We start from the raw sequence: 18,736 nt of genomic DNA on the forward strand, positions 1-18,736 counted from the left end.
TTAGAAAGAATGAGTGACTTTTAGATTGGTTGTATGTTTATGCTTTGTGGAAATCTTGTCTTTATATGTAGGAGACTAGCTCTGGACTACTATGTTGCCCCTCTTACTTTTGTTTGAGTTTCGGTTTCCTAGATGAATTCTGCATGTTAGCTTTCTTGGTGTCACGTTGTAATTTTTTTTCCGTTCTTGGTTGTTGTTGAATAGTTTCATATGAATCTATATTAATATTGGGATCGGGTTTCACGCGGCATCGGTATTTATATTGATATTGGGTTCGGGTTGCACGTCGCAATGGTATTAATATTATATGTGGGATCGGATTGCATGTCGCAATAATATTTATATTAATATTGGGATCGGATTGCATGTCGAAATGATATTTATTAATATGGGATCAGATTGCACGCCGTAATGGTATTTTTTTATATTGGGATCGGATTGTATGCGCAGGTATTGATATTATATATGAGATTGGATTGCACGCCGCAACGAAGAAGACGTATTATGGCTATTCTTGGCTGTTGATTTTTGCTATCACATTGTGTTGTGAGAATGAGAAGTGATGATACTCTCGGCCCTCTGTCATTTGTATTCTTGTTTCATTTATTACGTGGTTATTCGTGTCTTTTTCCCGTATTTCTCTTTCTACTTATCAACTGGATAAGTAAATTATAAGTGAGTATCTTTTAACTTAAAACCTCATCATTATTTTACCGAGTTTAGTCAAAATATTTATTGAGTACATATGGCTGGTTGTACTCATACTACACTTCTAGATCTTGCGTGCAGATCTTGGAGTTGTGTATCTGTGGAAGACGAAGTCTTGCATTGAAGACGTACCTAGATTCAAGATTCAAACTACCCTTTGTTTATGGTAGTTCAGGATTTTAATTCTGTTTATGTAAACTTTAAATAGATATTGTATTTATTTTCATATCAGTCTTGTAAATTTAAATCATAGTGGCTCGTGACTTGTACTACCAATTTTTGAGAAGTTGTATAGAATTTAGTTATTTTCATTCTTGTCATTGTCGTTATTGATCTTTCACTTGAGTTACATTATTCTATGTTTGGCTTACCTAGCACTGGGGTTAGGTACCATCACGACTTGGTAAATTTTGTGTCTTGACATTATATTTTGGAAAACTACATAAAAAGTATTATAAGTCATAATAAAATATAATTCAAAATATTTATAAAATATTTAAGAAATACATGAACAAAGAAAAACCTTGTAAACTTTGCAAATAATAATAGTGTCAATCTTTTTTAAACGGAGGGAGTAATGTCTGTACTAAAGAAATGACATGACATTGCTGCTGTTCAATCTTTATGAGACATATTACTGTCAATTCCATCAAGACATGACAGAAACTTAAAAACCGAGGATTAATTTGTAAGTCCAGAAGTACATGTTCCCTATTATTAGTCCGATAAATTAAACTTATCAAGCCACTCTTTTTAAGTATTAAATATTATTTTCTGTATTTTAATTTGGTCGAACCTTTTTGGAGTAAAGGCTGTCATAATTCATATACTCTGCTTTACCATGGCAAGCTGAATTTAGATAAAAGACAGCAACATATTCCAGAATTTAAAGTCATGCGATAAACGCAAGATACTACTGCATTCATTTTTTTTCCTAGAAAAAGTTAATGAGATTATATGAAAATATTTTATATTTTAAATTTTATTTATGATTGTATACGGTCGAATCGGGCTTGCCCTTTTAGTATGACTAGTCAAGAACAGGGCGTGACAGGCCAATGTTCGACCCCACGTCATACCGGATCGTGACACAAAGTTAGATGACCAAGCTCGTGATTCAAGAACCGATCGAGATCGAGATCAGCCAAGACCGAGACCGAGCGGTATAGAGATCGAGCAAGATCGAGGGAAGCATGTCGAACCAAGTAACGAAAGCCAAGATATCCGCGATCAGGTGAGGATCACGGCGGAAATCTCGACACGTATCAAGGAGAGGCCGATTTAACAGTTAACCAAGGGATTTCTTACCGTATTTAGGATTATATTAAGAGTAGGACTCCCATACTATATAAAGGAGAGAAGATCATTTGTATTCATCATCATATTCACGTTACATAAAGCTCTAAATATTCTTGTTACTGTGTTCATAATTTCCAGCGAAACATTCACTTAATTTGAGGGCAATCTAGGTCAAGGATTAAAGCCCATTTTATTTGGTTTGCTTCATTTATATTCACAGTTAATTTCATTGTCAATTTACGTTTTCTTTCAATTTGTGCTACGTAAATCACGTGTCCTCAAAATATACAGTATAAATTCAATTGTTATCTGTTATTAGGGTAAACAATGATATACACATATTTGAATGCTCGATAATCCTTTTGTCCTATCATCTGCGGGTACCGGACACCGAGTGGGAAACCAAAAAAAAATATATAGCCATTAAAGGGAATGTGACGACCCGGCGGGTCGTCTTAAGAATTTACGCTCTGATCCCCTATTAACTGCTACCCCTAAGTTCATTTCTGCAATTTTGGTTTGTCGGGACGTTCGGTGTTGAGTTTCGGAGAGTTTTGGGACACTTAGTCCCTAAATGAGAGCTTAAGTGATGAAAAGTGGTCCATAGTCGGAACAGTGTGAAGACGACCTCGAGATGGAAATCCGATGGTTCCGTCAGCTCCGTTAGGTGATTTCGGGGTTGGGAGCGTGTTCGGAATGTATTTTGGAAGTCCGTAGCTCATTTAGGCTTGAAATGCCGAAGGTTGAATTTTTGAAGTTTCCGGTTTGATAGTGAATATTTGATCTGAGGGCCGGAATGGAATTTCGGAAGTTGCAGTAGCTCCGTCGTGTCACTTGGGATGTGTGTGCAAAATTTCAGATCATTCGGACGTGTTTTGGTTGGGTTTTTGATCGAAAATGTACTTTTATGGAATTTGAAGTTCTTAGGCTCAAATCCTTGAATTAATCGAGTTACCGACGTTGTTTTAGATGGTTTAAAGGATTGGTACAAGTTTGAATGAGGTATTAGGTGTCATTGGTGCTTTTGGTTGAGGTCCCGGGGGCCTCGGGATGAGTTCGGGTGGTTAACGGAAGGATTTTTGAAGTGTTGCAGCAGCTGGTTTTTTTCTCTCTTCTGGTATTTTCACTTCTGCGGCTTGGGAACCGCAGAAGCGGCCTGGTCATCGCAGGAGCGGGTTTGGGCAAAGTTTTTCAGGTACCGCAGATGCGGAGGAAATTTCGCAGGAGCGGCCTCGCATCTGCGAGAAAGGGAACCGCAGATGCGGAATCTTGTACTTTTATTAGAACCGCAGAAGCGGCTTAAATTCCGCAGAAGCGGAACCGCAACAGCGGTAAATGGTCCGCAGAAGCGGACAATTGCTCTTTAGTAAAAGTTGCAGAAGCGACTCATTTTCCGCATAAGCGGGACCGCAGAAGCGGTCCCTTGTCCGCAGAAGCGGAAATGCCCGAGCTGGTATAGAAATTTCGAGGGTTTGATTTCATAAGTTAGAAAAACCAAATTGAGCTCGGCTAAGGGCGATTTTCAGAGGGTTTTGAAGAGAAGACTATTGGGTAACGTTTCTTTAATCCCTTCTAGTTATATTTCATCATTTTGTAGTTAAATCCATCATTAAATTTCGAATTTGGGATCAAAATTGGAAGAAATTGGGTAAAACTTCATAGGCTAAACCATTGAGTTTTGAGTGAGCATTTGACCTCCGATTTGGGAGATTTTTATATGGTTAGACTCGTCAGAGTACGAGGGTTCTGAAAATGTGAAAATTATTCGACTCCGAGGCATTGGCCTGAAGGGCATTTTGGTCATTTCACCTAATTTCACGCCGTAGCTTTGAATTTAATAGCAAAACCAGTTGTTTGTGATGTTATTTACAATGTGTAATTGAATTGAATAGATTTGGGCCATTTGGAGTCGGATACTCGTGGCAAAGGCGTGGTTTCTAGTTGATATTGAGCCGGTTCGTGGTAAGTGGCTTGTCTAACCTTGTGTGGGGGACCTTTCCCCTTAGGATATGATATGTGGTAATTGAGTGCCTTGTACGTGAGGTGACGAGCGCGTACTTGAGCTAATTGTTGAAAAATCCGGTTTTTACTTCAGATATTGAGACCGAGTTCCCTTCATACTTGCCTTGTTTTACTTGCAGTTATAACTTGTGTTAGATTTGAAAAGCATGTTTAGTTGATTTAACTCGCCTAATTTTTTAAGTTGCCTTGACTGTACTACGTGAAGCATACTAGGCTAGTACTACCTGATGTTTGTCTTTTGTACTTTATTTCTGAATATCTTCTGGTTGTGGTTGCGCATTTACATTGGGACTACGGATGTGGGATTCCGGTAGCTCCCCCCCCCCCCCCCCCTTGTTTGTTTACTTTGGCACTGCGCCCGATAGATCCCCATGCACATTTACTTTGGGACTGCGGGTTAGATTCCCGATAGATCCCTTGTACATTTACTTTGGGATTGTGGGTTAGATTCCCGATAGATCCCCCTGCACATTGATAGCTGGACTACAGGACGGTATCCCGGGAGATCCACTGGGCAGTTAAGAAAAGGACTACAGGACTGTATCCTTGGAGATCCTCATTGTCACCATTAGTATTGAGTTGTACTTATTCTGTGGTTGTTTCGTTCGTTGTGTATTTGATATTGCCTTGTTTAACTTGTCTTATCTCACTACTGTACTCATTATTATTGTCAGTTTTTCATACTGTAATTTATTATTATATTTTATCTCAGTAGGGCCCTGACCTTCCTCGTCACTACCCAATCGAGGTTAGGCTTGGCACTTACTGAGTACCGCTGTGGTGTACTCATGCCCTTCCTGCGCATGTTTTTCATGTGCAGATCCAGGTACCTCCACTCAGGCGCACTATCCTTAAGGCGAGGAGAGCTACGGAGACTTCGAGGTATATCTGCAGCGTCCGTAGACCGAAGAGTCTCCTTCCTTATTCTATCTGTAGTGTTTAGATTCTATCATACTTTTGATATAGACATTCTGGAGATTAGAGCATTTACAGTATTTCTATTAGCCTGTGGTTCCCATGAGTTTTCGGGTTTTGGGATTGAGTTGTAGACTTCCGCATTTCTTTTGAGTTGTATAGGCCGAGCGGCCTTATATGTAGTTATTATTTTAATATGTTTAGCTTTAGTTAAGCATTTTGCAAGTTAGGTTGTTATTTCCGCATTGTTAGGCTTACCTAGTTGTAGGAACTAGGTTCCATCACGACATGTTCATGGAGGGTGAACTGGGGTCGTGACAAGTTGGTATCAGAGCTCTAGGTTCATAGGAGTCACGGAACACAGGCCGGTTTATTAGAGTCTCGCTGATCGGTATGGAGACGTCTGGACTTATCTACGAGGGGCTATGTAACTGTTTAGGAAAAATCTTCGTTTCATTTGAATTCCTTGTCGTGCGATATTTTGACATTAATTCTAAACTTTTGACTTCTATTCTCTCACAGATGGTGAGGACACGTGCCACTCGAGATGATCAGGCACCCACGCCCCCTACTGCAGCCACCAGAGGCCGGGGCCGGGGGAGAGGTCGAGGACGCGCACGTGATGCAGTCAGAGCACCTGCGCAAGCTGCCGCCGAGGTACCACCAGCAGATCCAGCCGGAGCCCAGGCACCTGGCACACCTACTACTGCCACTACTACTTCAGCGCTCCAAGAGACTTTAGCTCAGTTCATGAGTATGTACAACACCTTGGCTCAGGCAGGGTTGCTTCCCCTTGCTGCAGCCACATCCCAGGCCGGGGAAGGAGCACAGACTCTCGCCGTCCGCACTCCTGAGCAGCGAGTGCAGGTTGAGCAGGCTCCCGAGATTATTCCGGCACCGCCTACAGTGCCAGTTCAACCTGAGGATGGGTCAGCTGCTTCAGAGGACGAGCAATGGAGACTTGAGAGGTTCAAGAAATATGATCCCCCAGTGTTTAGTGGATTAGCATCAGATGACGCCTTGGGATTTCTAGAGGAGTGTCACCGTATTCTTCGCACTATGGGCATAGTGGAGTCCAGTGGGGTTTCTTTCACTGCTTTTCAACTTCGGGGAGTCGTCTATGGTTGGTGGCGCGCTGATGAGATAGACAGTCCAGTCGAGGCTGCTTCACTGACTTGGACCCAGTTCTCGGATATGTTCATGAGAGAGTTTGTCCCTAGAGTCTCAGGGACGCATGGCGTGCAGAGTTTGAGCATTTGCGCCAGGGTGCTATGATCGTTTCGAAGTATGTTATCCGCTATACCAGATTGGCCAGGCATGCACCGGCTTTGGTTGCTACAGTTCGAGAGAGAGTTTGCAGGTTCATTGAGGGCCTTATTCCACCCATCAGATCTAGCATGGCTCGAGAGTTGGAGATGGACATTCCGTATCAGCAGGTAGTGAGCATTGCTAGGAGGATTGAGGGTATGCTCGCTAGGGAGTGAGGAGAGAGGGAGGCCAAGAGGTCTCGAGAGTCGGGTCACTACTCTGGTGCACGTACCCCATCAGCAGGTTGTTATGGCAGAGGTTATGCAGGTCTCCCTGTTCATTCAGCTCTTCCAACAGCCGGCACTGCTCCAGCTCCACCTACACCTCAGGAGCCTTACTATGCACCTCCAGTTTCTAGCGCACCTCCTGCGCGGGGTGCTTCCAGAGGTCAGTCCAGCAGACTTGGCCCTAGTCAGTCACAGCCACCGCGTCCTCCCAGAGCTTGTTTCGAGTGTGGTGATACACGCCACATGGTTAGGGACTGCCCTAGACTTGGTAGGGGTGCATTTTCGCAGACTGCTCAGCCACAGCGTGCTCCTCAGAGTTCTCAGGCCATGGTCACAGCTCCAGCTGCTACCCCACCCGCCCAGCCGGCTAGGGGCGGAGGTGGGAGATAGAGGTCGCCTTCGAGAGAGGGGCCGGGCCAGATATTATGCTATTCTTGCTCGTACTGAGGCTGTTGCCTCCGACTTCGTCATTACAGGTATTATACTGGTTTGTCACAGAGAGGCATCGGTTCTATTCGATCAGGGCTCTACTTATTCTTATGTGTCTTCTTACTTTGCTCCGCATTTGGGTGTGCCTCGGGATTCTTTGAGTGCCCCCGTTTATGTTTCTACTCCTATGGGAGATTCTCTTGTTGTGGACCGCGTTTATCGGTCATGTTTGGTTACTATTCGTGGTTTTGAGACCAGAGCGGATTTACTGTTACTCGGCATGGTGGATTTTGACATTATTCTTGGCATGGACTGGTTGTCGCCCCATTTTGCAATTCTTGATTGTCACGCCAAGATCGTGACGCTGGCCAAGCCAGGTAGTCCGCGTATTGAGTGGAGTGGTACCTTAGATCTCACTCCCAGTAGAGTCATTTCTTTTCATAAAGCTCAGCGCATGGTTGAGTTGGGGTGTGCTGCGTATTTGGCTTATGTGTGAGATGTTAGTGTTGATACCCCTTCTGTTGATTCGGTTCCAGTGGTACGGGACTATCCCGATATTTTTCCAGCTGATCTTCCGGGCATGCCGCCCGATAGAGACATTGATTTTGGCATTGATCTGTTGCCGGGCACTCAGCCCATTTCCATTCCTCCGTATCGTATGGCTCCTCCTGAGTTGAAGGAGTTGAAGGATCAGTTGCAGGAATTGCTTGGTAAGGGTTTCATTCGACGCAGTGTTTCACCGTGGGGTGCTCCTGTCTTGTTTGTGAAGAAGAAGGATGGTTCTATGCGCATGTGTATTGATTACCGTTAGTTGAACAAGGTTACAGTGAAGAACCGTAATCCTTTGCCTCATATTGATGATCTGTTTGACCAGCTTCAGGGCGCACATGTGTTTTCTAAAATTGACTTACGCTCAGGTTACCATCAGTTGAAGATTCGGGAGCCAGATATCTCGAAGACTGCCTTCAGGACTCGGTATGGTCATTACGAGTTCCTTGTTATGTCATTTGGGCTGACCAATGCCCCAGCAGCTTTCATGCATCTGATGCACAGCGTATTCAGGCCATATCTTGACTCATTCGTTATTGTTTTTATTGATGATATTCTGGTGTATTACTGGAGTTGGGAAGATCATGAGTAGCACCTGAGGACCGTGCTTCAGACCTTGAGGGAGAAGAAGTTATATGCAAAGTTCTCAAAATATGAGTTTTGGTTGAGTTCTGTGGCATTCTTAGGCCATGTGATTTCGAGCGAGGGTATTCGGGTGGATCCGAGGAAGGTAGAGGCCGTGCAAGAGTTGGCCCAGGCCGTCCTCAGCTATAGAGATTCGCAGTTTCCTTGGCTTGGCAGGCTACTACCGTTGCTTCGTGGAGGGATTTTCATCGATTGCTGCCCCTATGACTAGATTGACCCAGAAGGGTGCCCTATTTCAATGGACAGAGGAGTGTGAGGCGAGCTTTCAGAAGCTCAAGACAGCTTTGACTTCAGCCCCAATCTTGATGTTGCCTACTGGTTCGGGGTCTTATACTGTCTATTTTGACGCCTCGAGATTTGGCCATGGAGCAGTGTTGATGAAGGACGGTAGGGTGATTGCCTACGCGTCCAGACAGTTGAAGATGCATGAAAAGAATTACCCTATCCACGACCTTGAGTTAGCTGCCATTGTTCATGCCTTGAAGATCTAGCGTCATTATTTGTATGGTGTGCCTTGTGAGATCTATACTGATCATTGGAGTTTGCAGCACTTACTCAAGCAAAAGGATCTTAATATGCGTCAGAGGAGGTGGTTAGAGCTACTGAAGGATTATGACATCACTATCCTGTATCACCCGGGCAAGGCCAATGTAGTGGCGGATGCCTTGAGTCGGGGCGGAGAGTTTGGGGAGTTTGGCATATTTACCAGCTTCAGAGAGGCCTATGGTGATGGATGTTCAGGCCTTAGCCAGCCAGTTTGTGAGATTGGATCTTTCAGAGCCTAGTCGGGTTCTAGCTTGTGTGGTTTCCAGTCTTCCTTATTTGATCGTATCAGGGAGCAGTAGTATGAGGACCCTTATTTACTTGTCCTTAAGGACAAGGTTCAGTGTGGAGATGCCAGGGATGTGACCATTGGAGATGACGGGGTATTGAGAATGCAGGGCTGGATTTGTGTGCCCAATGTTGATGGTCTTCGAGAGATGATTCTAGCAGAGGCCCATAGTTCGCGGTATTCCATCCATCCGGTTGCCGCGAAGATGTATCAAGACCTGAGCCAGCACTATTGGTGGAGGCGAATGAAGAAAGATATCGTTGGCTATGTGTCTAGATGCCTCAACTGCCAGCAGGTGAAGTATGAGCACCAGCGCCCGGGGGGGTTACTTCAGCAGATAGAGATTCCGGAGTGGAAATGGGAGCGCATCACCATGGATTTCGTATCTGGACTCCCATGGACCTTGAAGAAGTTTGATTCCATTTGGGTTATTCTGGATCGGCCGACCAAGTCCGACCATTTTATTCCTGTGTGTACCACTTATTCATCGGAGCGGTTGGCGGAGATTTATATTCAGGAGATCGTCCGTCTGCATGGTATTCCAGTTTCTATCATTTCGGACAGAGGTACTAAGTTTACATCGCGGTTCTGGAGAGTCGTGCAGTAGGAGTTAGGCACTCGGGTGGAGTTGAGCACAGCATTTCACCCTCAGACGGACGGACAGTCCGAGCGCACTATTCAGATTCTTAAAGATATGCTCCGTACGTGTGTGATTGAGTTTGGAGGGTCTTGGGATCATTTCTTGCCATTGGCGGAGTTTGCTTACAACAATAGTTATCAATCCAGTATTAAGATGGCGCCGTATGAGGCTTTATATGGTAGGAGGTGTAGATCTCCGGTGGGTTGGTTTGAGCCGGGTGAGGCCAGGCTATTGGGCACAGAGTTAGTTCAGGATGCATTGGAGAAGGTTAAGACGATTCAGGATAGACTCCGTATAGCCCAGTCCAGACAGAAGAGTTACGCGGACCGAAAGGTTCGTGATGTTTCATAAATGGTTGGTGAGCGGGTCATGCTTCAGGTTTCGCCTATGAAAGGCTTCATGAGGTTTGGGAAGAAAGGAAAGTTGAGTCCGAGGTTTATTGGCCCTTTTGAGATCTTGCGGCGAGTTGGGGAGGTTGCCTATGAGCTTGCCTTGCCTCCCAGTTGGACAAGGATCTATCCTATGTTGAGGAGCCGGTGGCTATATTGGACAGGCAGATCAGAAAGTTGAGGTCAAAGAACATAGCTTCAGTGAAGGTTCAGTGGCGGGGTCAGCCGGCCGAGGAGGCGACTTGGGAGACCGAGCAGGATATGCGCAGCAGCTACCCTCATCTATTCACTACTTCAGGTATGTTCTCTATGCTCGTTCGAGGACGAATGAATGTTTAAGTGTAGGAGGATGTGATGACCCGGCCGGTCGTCTTAAGAATTTACGCCCCGATCCCCTATTAACTGCTTCCCCTAAGTTCATTTCTGCAATTTTGGTTTGCCGGGACGTTCGGTGTTAAGTTTCGGAGAGTTTTGGGACACTTAGTCCCTAAATGAGAGCATAAGTGTTGAAAAGTGGTCCGTAGTCGGAATGGTATGAAGACGACCTTGGAATGGAAATCCGATGGTTCCGTTAGCTCCGTTAGGTGATTTCGTGGTTGGGAGCGTGTTTGGAATGTATTTTGGAAGTTCGTAGCTCATTTAGGCTTGAAATGCCGAAGGTTGAATTTTTGAAGTTTCCGGTCCGATAGTGAATTTTTGATCCGAGGGCCGGAATGGAATTCCGGAAGCTGCAGTAGCTCCGTCGTGTCATTTGGGATGTGTGTGCAAAATTTCAGGTCATTCGGACGTGTTTTGGTTGGGTTTTTGATCGAAAATGTATTTTTATGGAATTTGAAGTTCTTAGGCTCAAATCCTTGAATTAATCGAGTTTCCGACGTTGTTTTAGGTGGTTTAAGGATTGGTACAAGTTTGAATGAGGTATTAGGTGTCATTGGTGCTTTTGGTTGAGGTCCCGGGGGCCTCGGGATGAGTTCGGGTGGTTAACGGAAGGATTTTTGAAGTGTTGCAGCAGCTGGTTTTTTTCTCTCTTTTGGTATTTTTGCTTCTGGGGCTTGGGAACCGCAGAAGCGGCCTGGTCATCGCAGGAGCGGCTTTGGGCAGAGTTTTTCAGGTACCGCAGATGCGGAGGAAATTCCGCAGGAGCGGCCTCGCATCTGCGAGAAAGGGAACCGCAGATGCGGAATCATGGACTTTTATTAGAACCGCAGGAGCGGCTTAAATTCCGCAGAAGCGTAACCGCAAAAGCGGTTAATGGTCCGCAGAAGCGGACATTGGCTCATTAATGAAAGTCGCAGAAGCGACTCATTTTCCGCATAAGCGGGACCGCAGAAGCGGTCCCTTGTCCGCAGAAGCGGAAATGCCCGAGCAGATATAGAAATTTCGAGGGTTTGATTTCATAAGTTAGAAAAACCAAATTGAGCTCGGGTATGGGCGATTTTCTGAGGTTTTTGAAGAGAAGACTATTGGGTAACGTTTCTTTAATCCCTTCTAGTTATATTTCATCATTTTGCAGTTAAATCCATCATTAAAATTCGAATTTGGGATCAAAATTGGAAGAAATTGGGTAAAACTTCATAGGCTAAACCATTGAGTTTTGAGTGAGCATTTGACCTCCGATTTGGGAGATTTTTATATGGTTAGACTCATGAGAGTACGAGGGTTCTGAAAATGTGAAAATTATTCGATTCCGAGGCGTTGGCCTGAAGGGCATTTTGGTTATTTCACCTAATTTCACGTCGTAGCTTTTAATTTAATAGCAAAACCAGTTGTTTGCGATGTTATTTACAATGTGTAATTGAATTGAGTAGATTTGGGCCATTTGGAGTCGGATACTCGTGGCAAGGGCGTGGTTTCTAGTTGATATTGAGCTGGTTCGAGGTAAGTGGCATGTCTAACCTTGTGTGGGGGACCTTTCCCCTTAGGATATGATATGTGGTAATTGAGTGCCTTGTACGTGAGGTGACGAGCGCGTACTTGAGCTAATTGTTGAAAAATCCGGTTTTTACTTAAGATATTGAGACCGAGTTCCCTTCATACTTGCCTTGTTTTACTTGTAGTTATAACTTGTGTTAGATTTGAAAAGCATGTTTAGCTGATTTAACTCGCCTTATTGTTTAAGTTGCCTTGACTGTACTACGTGAAGCATGCTAGGCTAGTACTACCTGATGTTTGTCTTTTGTACTTCATTTCTGAATATCTTCTGGTTGTGGTTGCGCATTTACATTGGGACTACGGATGTGGGATTCCGGTAGCCCCCCCCCCCCTCTTGTTTGTTTACTTTGCGACTGCGGTTCGATTCCCGATAGATCCCCCTACACATTTACTTTGGGACTGCAGGTTAGATTCCCGATAGATCCCCCTGTACATTTACTTTGGGACAGCGGGTTAGATTCCCGATAGATCCCCCTGCACATTGATAGCTGGACTACGGGACGGTATCCCGGGAGATCCTTCGGATATACACATATGATGGACTTCGGGACGGTATCCCGAGAGATCCACTGGGCAGTTCAGAAAAGGACTACAGGACGGTATCCTGGGAGATCCTCATTATCACCATTGGTATTGAGCTGTACTTATTCTGTGGTTGTTCCGTTCGTTGTGTATTTGATATTGCCTTGTTTAACCTGTCTTATCTCACTACTGTACTCATTATTATTGTCAGTTTTTCATACTATAATTTATTATTATATTTCATCTCAGTAGGGCCCTGACCTTCCTCGTCACTACCCAACCGAGGTTAGGCTTGGCACTTACTGAGTACCGCTGTGGTGTACTCATGCCCTTCCTGCGCATGTTTTTCATGTGCAGATCCGGGTACCTCCACTCAGGCGCACTATCCTTGAGGCGAGGAGAGCTACGGAGACTTCGAGGTATATCTGCAGCGTCCACAGACCGAAGAGTCTCCTTCCTTATTCTATCTGTAGTGTTTAGATTCTATCATACTTTTGATGTAGACATTCTGGAGATTAGAGCATTACAGTATTTCTATTAGCCTGTGGTTCCCGTGAGTTTCCGGGTTTTGGGATTGAGTTGTAGACTTCCGCATTTCTTTTGAGTTGTATAGGCCGAGCGGCCTTATATGCAGTTAATATTTTAATATGTTTAGCTTTATTTAACCATTTCGCAAGTTAGGTTGTTATTTCCGCATTGTTAGGCTTACCTAGTTGTAGGAACTAGGTGCCATCACGACATGTTCATGCAGGGTGAACTGGGGTCGTGACAGGGAACCTTTGACCTAAAACAAAAACATATTCGAATGCTTAATCTCTGGTTTTCCAATTCATTAAACAAATACGAGATGGATATCATCGTTAACTATGGTTTAATAGCAAGGGATCTAAGTAGTATGAAAAGTACTACTACATTTTAGTACTCTCCTCAACAACTTCCTAGAGAAGTTAAGGGGTTAGTTCAACTATATAGATGGCAACTCCCTACTATTAGACGAAGATACGAAAAATGTAGTTTCCTAGTTAGTTGACTTTCACTACTAGAAAACCGGAAAAAAGCGACCACGAAAAGCGACCAAAGTTGGTCGCTTATTGGCCAAAAAGCAACCAAACACGCCTGGTCCATATTAAGCGACCAAATTTTCCGGGTAAAGAAAATAGCGACCAACTTTGGTCGCTACAATATTATAATATTATAATTTTGGCGATCAAAGTTGGTCTCTTTATGTAAATTACGTTTTTTTTATTTATTTTTAATCATAAAATAGAGACCAACTTTGGTTTGTAAAGAAAAATATTATATTTTAAAATCTGGAAAATAGAGACCAAAGTTGGTCGCTATACAATAAATATTTTTGATTTTTTTAAAATAATCGACCAAAGTTGGTCGCTAACTTCATGAATTAATTTTTTTTAGTATTAAGCGACCAACTTTGGTCGCTATATTTCCAGAAATTGTTAATTTTCTGGGAAATAGCGACCAAAGTTGGTCGTTTTTGTGAAATCTTGGTTATATAGCGACCAACCTTGGTCGCTATTTCCCAGAAAATTATTTTTATTATAGAGAAGCGACCAAATAGCGACCACAGTTGGTCGTTTTTTTGGTAAATTGCTGGCAGGAACTGCCTGTTTTGGCAGCTACACCACCTGCTAGCTTACCAAAATTCCTAAATAGGCATTTTATGCCAACAAAAACAACAACAACCAATAAGCAACAACAACAACAACAACAACAACAACAACAACAACACAATAACAACATTATAACGAACAAAGTATAAAGTTCAATAGAACTTTATACTTTAAGCTAACCAAACTAACAAGTTAACTGTTATTACAAAACCATTCGAAAATCGATTGTATTTGTCTAGTATAAACTAATAAGTTCAAAGATTGTTCTATACATCATTATCATCACCGTCTGATGAACTTTCTTCACCATCACGGTATCCAGAATGGGATATTTGTGGAGGATAGGAAGAACGATCACGGGGAGGACGGGAGGAACGAGCACGGGGAATGAGAGCCTCTGGCGATGACTCACGAGACCGGGGAATCGGAAAACTGCCAAAAGCTAGGAGAGATTTGATCTGCTCTTGCATGCCCTTGTACTGAGCTTGCATGCCAGAGTACTGCATATCTCTAAGCCTTTCTCTCTCCTTGGCGTCTTCTAGCTCAGATGTGAGCTTTTGTACAGTCTCCCGCATAGAGGAGTGGCTCTCCCCATCAAGTTGCTCGGCTTGGGAGGAAGTCCCTATTCCTTGCATTCCGCACTTATAGCGATGGAATTTCTTATTAGGAAGCCCGTATACCTTCCCCCATTTTGGACCACCAGCAGCCTACGTCCACATTCTCTCAGCATCCTCGTCCGATTGGCGCGCCCGACTCATTAGGTGGATGACTGCGTATGAATTGCTCCACTTCAGCTGTGAAGCGACCCTATATGAAAAATTACATTGAATTACTATTTATAAATTTATATAAAAGTAAATCAAAATTCTTAATGAAAAGTGAAAACTTTCATGTACAGTCGAGGCTCGGCCCTCGACCCACCTTTCTTGGTCCGTCTGTTTCTTCTTCTTTACAATATGAGTCTCCTTGAAGATCTCATCTTGGTTCATCGGACGCCCCAACTTTTTTTCCTGAAAACTCATAAATTTTAGTTAATAAACAGAATACATATACTTTGAAAATTAAAATAAATTAAGCAATTACGTACCATTCTTCGTTTTATCGTCCCTAGGCTGATCGCACCTCCAATGTACAAGGATCATCCCTTCTCAGATGCCGGGCTTTCTTTCCTTTTCCGCTCTTCTGTAAGAACTCTACGGTAAGCCATTGCCTTTGCAAATCATCCCATAAATTCTGAAGCAACCAGCCAGGCTTCTGGTTCAACCCCTAGCTTTGGAGAAACAATGGGACAACCGCTTTCGAGCATTCAGATGGAAATTTACAGCCACTTCCGCGCTATAGCGGTGTTCCCATACACACTTGCTCTGTATTTCAAAAGTCAAGTATTATATGGAAATATCATATTTAGATGGAAATATCATAAAAGCTATATTCGATATATTATACTTAGCTTTTATTAGCTAATAATTATTCAAAAGTTAAGTGCATTAACTGCTTANTAAGTATATATATTATATATATATATAAGCTATATTCGATATAATATTACCTAATACACTTATACTTAGTGCATAGTATAGCGTAAGTGTGTATATATATATATATATATATATATATATATATATATATATATATATATAAAAAAGCTATATTCGATATAATATTACGTAATTCACTTATACTTAGTGCATAGTATAGCATAAGTATATATATTATATATATAAGCTACATTCGATATAATATTACCTAATACACTTATACTTAGTGCATAGTATAGCGTAAGTATATATATATTATATATATAAGCTACATTCGATATAATATTACCTAATACACTTATACTTAGTGCATAGTATAGCGTAAGTGTGTATATATATATATATATATATATATATATATATATATATATATATATATATATATATATATATATATATATATATATATATAAAAGCTACATTCGATATAATATTACCTAATACACTTATAATTAGTGCATAGTATAACTGTCACGACCCGGATTTCCCACCATCGGGAGTCGTGATGGCGCCTACTGTTGGAGCTAGGCAAGCCAAACATTTAAACATTTTTTGATAACAACATAACAATAGTAAAATACCGAGCCTTTAAATAAATGCGGAAGTCTTCTAAAACATAAATAACTGAAAACCCAAAATGCAGTAGTCTAATATTTCACTACCCAAGACTGGAGTCGTTATCTCACGAACTACTAGAGAGTGCTACAAACAAGTCTGAATAGAAAAATACTTAATGTCTGTCTCGGTACAATGAAAACAAACAGAAAATATGGAAAGGGACTTCGGCCTGCGAACGCCAGCTAGGCTACCTCGTAAGTCCCTGGACTGAAGAGGGCTCCCGATCAACTACTGTTGTGGTCCAAGAGCTGCTCCGGTACCGTAATCTGTGCAAAAAGCACATAAGTGTAGCATCAGCACAACCGACCACATGTGCTGGTAAGTGCCTGGCCTAATGTAACGATCCGGCCGGTTGTTTTTGGAATTTATGCCCCGATCCCCCCTTAACTGCTTCCCCTAAGTTCATTTCTGCTATTTTGGTTTGCCGGGATGTTCGGTGTTAGGATTCGGAGTGTTTTGGGACACTTAGTCCCTAAATGAGAGCTTAAGTGTTGAAAAATGGTCCGAAGTCGGAAGAGTGTGAAGACGACATCGGAATGGAAATCCGATGGCTCCGTTAGCTCCGTTACGTGATTTCGGGCTTGGGAGCGTGTTCGGAATGTATTTTGGAAGTCCGTAGCTCATTTAGGCTTGAAATGCCGAAGTTTGTATTTTTGAAGTTCCGGTCTGATAGTGCGTTTTTGATCCGAGGGTCGGAATGGAATTCCGGAAGTTGCAGTAGCTCCGTCATGTCATTTGGGATGTGTGTGCAAAATTTAAGGTCATTCGGACGTGTTTTGGTTAGGTTTTTGATCGAAAGCGTATTTGGAAGAAATTTGAAGTTCTTAGGCTTGAATCATTGATTTAATTGGGTTCGCGGTGTTGTTTTAGGTGTTTTAAGGATTGATACAAGTTCGAATAAGGTATTAGGTGGTATTGGTGCTTCTGGTTGAGGTCCCGGGGGCCTCGGGATGATTTCGGGTGGTTAACGGAGAAATTTGAGGAGTGTTGCAGCAGCTGAAGTTTTTCTCTTCTGGTATTTTCGCTTCTGCGGCTTGGGAACCGCAGAAGCGGAGCCGCAGATGCCGCGTGGAGGAACGCAGAAGCGGTTTTGGGCATTTTAAGGAAAACCGCAGAAGCGGTTGCCTTTCCACAGAAGCGGAACCGCATAAGCGGTTGTTGGTCCGCAGAAGCGGATGTTGGTCCTTTAGTGAAAAGTCACAGAAGCGACTCATTTTTCCGCATAAGCGGGACCGCAGAAGCGGTCCCTCGGCCGCAGAAGCGGAAATCTCTGGGGTGAAATATCAGATTCGAGGGTTAGTTTCAAAAAGTTGGAAAAATCAATTGAGGGCTCGGGGGAAGGCGATTTTGAGTGGGTTTTGAAGAGAAAATCATTGGGTAATGTTTCTTTGATCCCTTTTTGTTATACTTTATCATTATATAGTTAAATACATCATGGGAATTCGAATTTAGGATCAAAAATTGGATAATTTGGGTAAAACTTCATTGCCTAAACTATTGAGTTTTTGAGTGGGCATTTGACCTCCGATTTGGGAGATTTTTATATGAATAGACTCGTGAGAGTACGATGGTTCTAAAAATGTGAAAATTATTCGATTCCGAGACGTTGGCCTGAAGGGCATTTTGGTCATTTCACCTAATTTTACGCCGTAGCTTAGAACTTAATAGCAAAACCAGGTGTTTGCGATGTTATTTACGATGTGTAATTGAATTGAATAGATTTGAGCCATTTGGAGTCGGATACTCGTGGCAAGAGCGTGGTTTCTAGTTGATATTGAGCTGGTTTGAGGTAAGTGGCTTGTCTAACCTTGTGTGGGGGACCTCTTCCCCTTAGGACATGATATTTAATATTTGAAAGCCTCGTACGCGAGGTGACGAGCGCGTACTTGAGCTAATTATTGAAAATCCGGCATTTACTTTAAATACTTAGACTGAGTTTCTTTCTTATTTGCTTTATTTTACTTGCAATTATAGTCTGTGTTAGTTTAGAGAAGCATGTTTAGTTGACCTACCTGCGTACTTGCTTAAAATTTGCTTCGTTTGTATTTCGTGAAGTATGTAGGGCTAGAATTTACTGTTACTTGTTATGAGTTGAGCATTTATTTCGATACTCTTGAGCTGTTATTGTGTGTTTAAATTTGGGACTATGGGACGGCATCCCGGGAGATCCTCTGCACGTGTTTACGATTTGGACTGAGGTGCGGGATACCAAGAGATCCCTGGCACATTTATATATATTGAGGATACCAAGAGATCCTCGGGATACCAAGAGATCCCTGGCATACTATTGAGGATACCAAGAGATCCTCGGGATACCAAGAGATCCCTAGTGCATATGTTGAGGATACCAAGAGATCCTCGGGATACCAAGAGATCCCCAGTGTTTATGATGAGGATACCCAGAGATCCTCGGGATACTAAGAGATCCCTGGTGTATGTGATGAGGATACCAAGAGATCCTCGGGATACCAAGAGATCCCTGGCATACTATTGGGGATACCAAGAGATCCTCGGGATACCAAGAGATCCCCA

This window comes from Nicotiana attenuata, unplaced genomic scaffold, assembly GCF_001879085.1.
Source record: "Nicotiana attenuata strain UT unplaced genomic scaffold, NIATTr2, whole genome shotgun sequence".
Classification (NCBI taxonomy): domain Eukaryota; kingdom Viridiplantae; phylum Streptophyta; class Magnoliopsida; order Solanales; family Solanaceae; genus Nicotiana; species Nicotiana attenuata.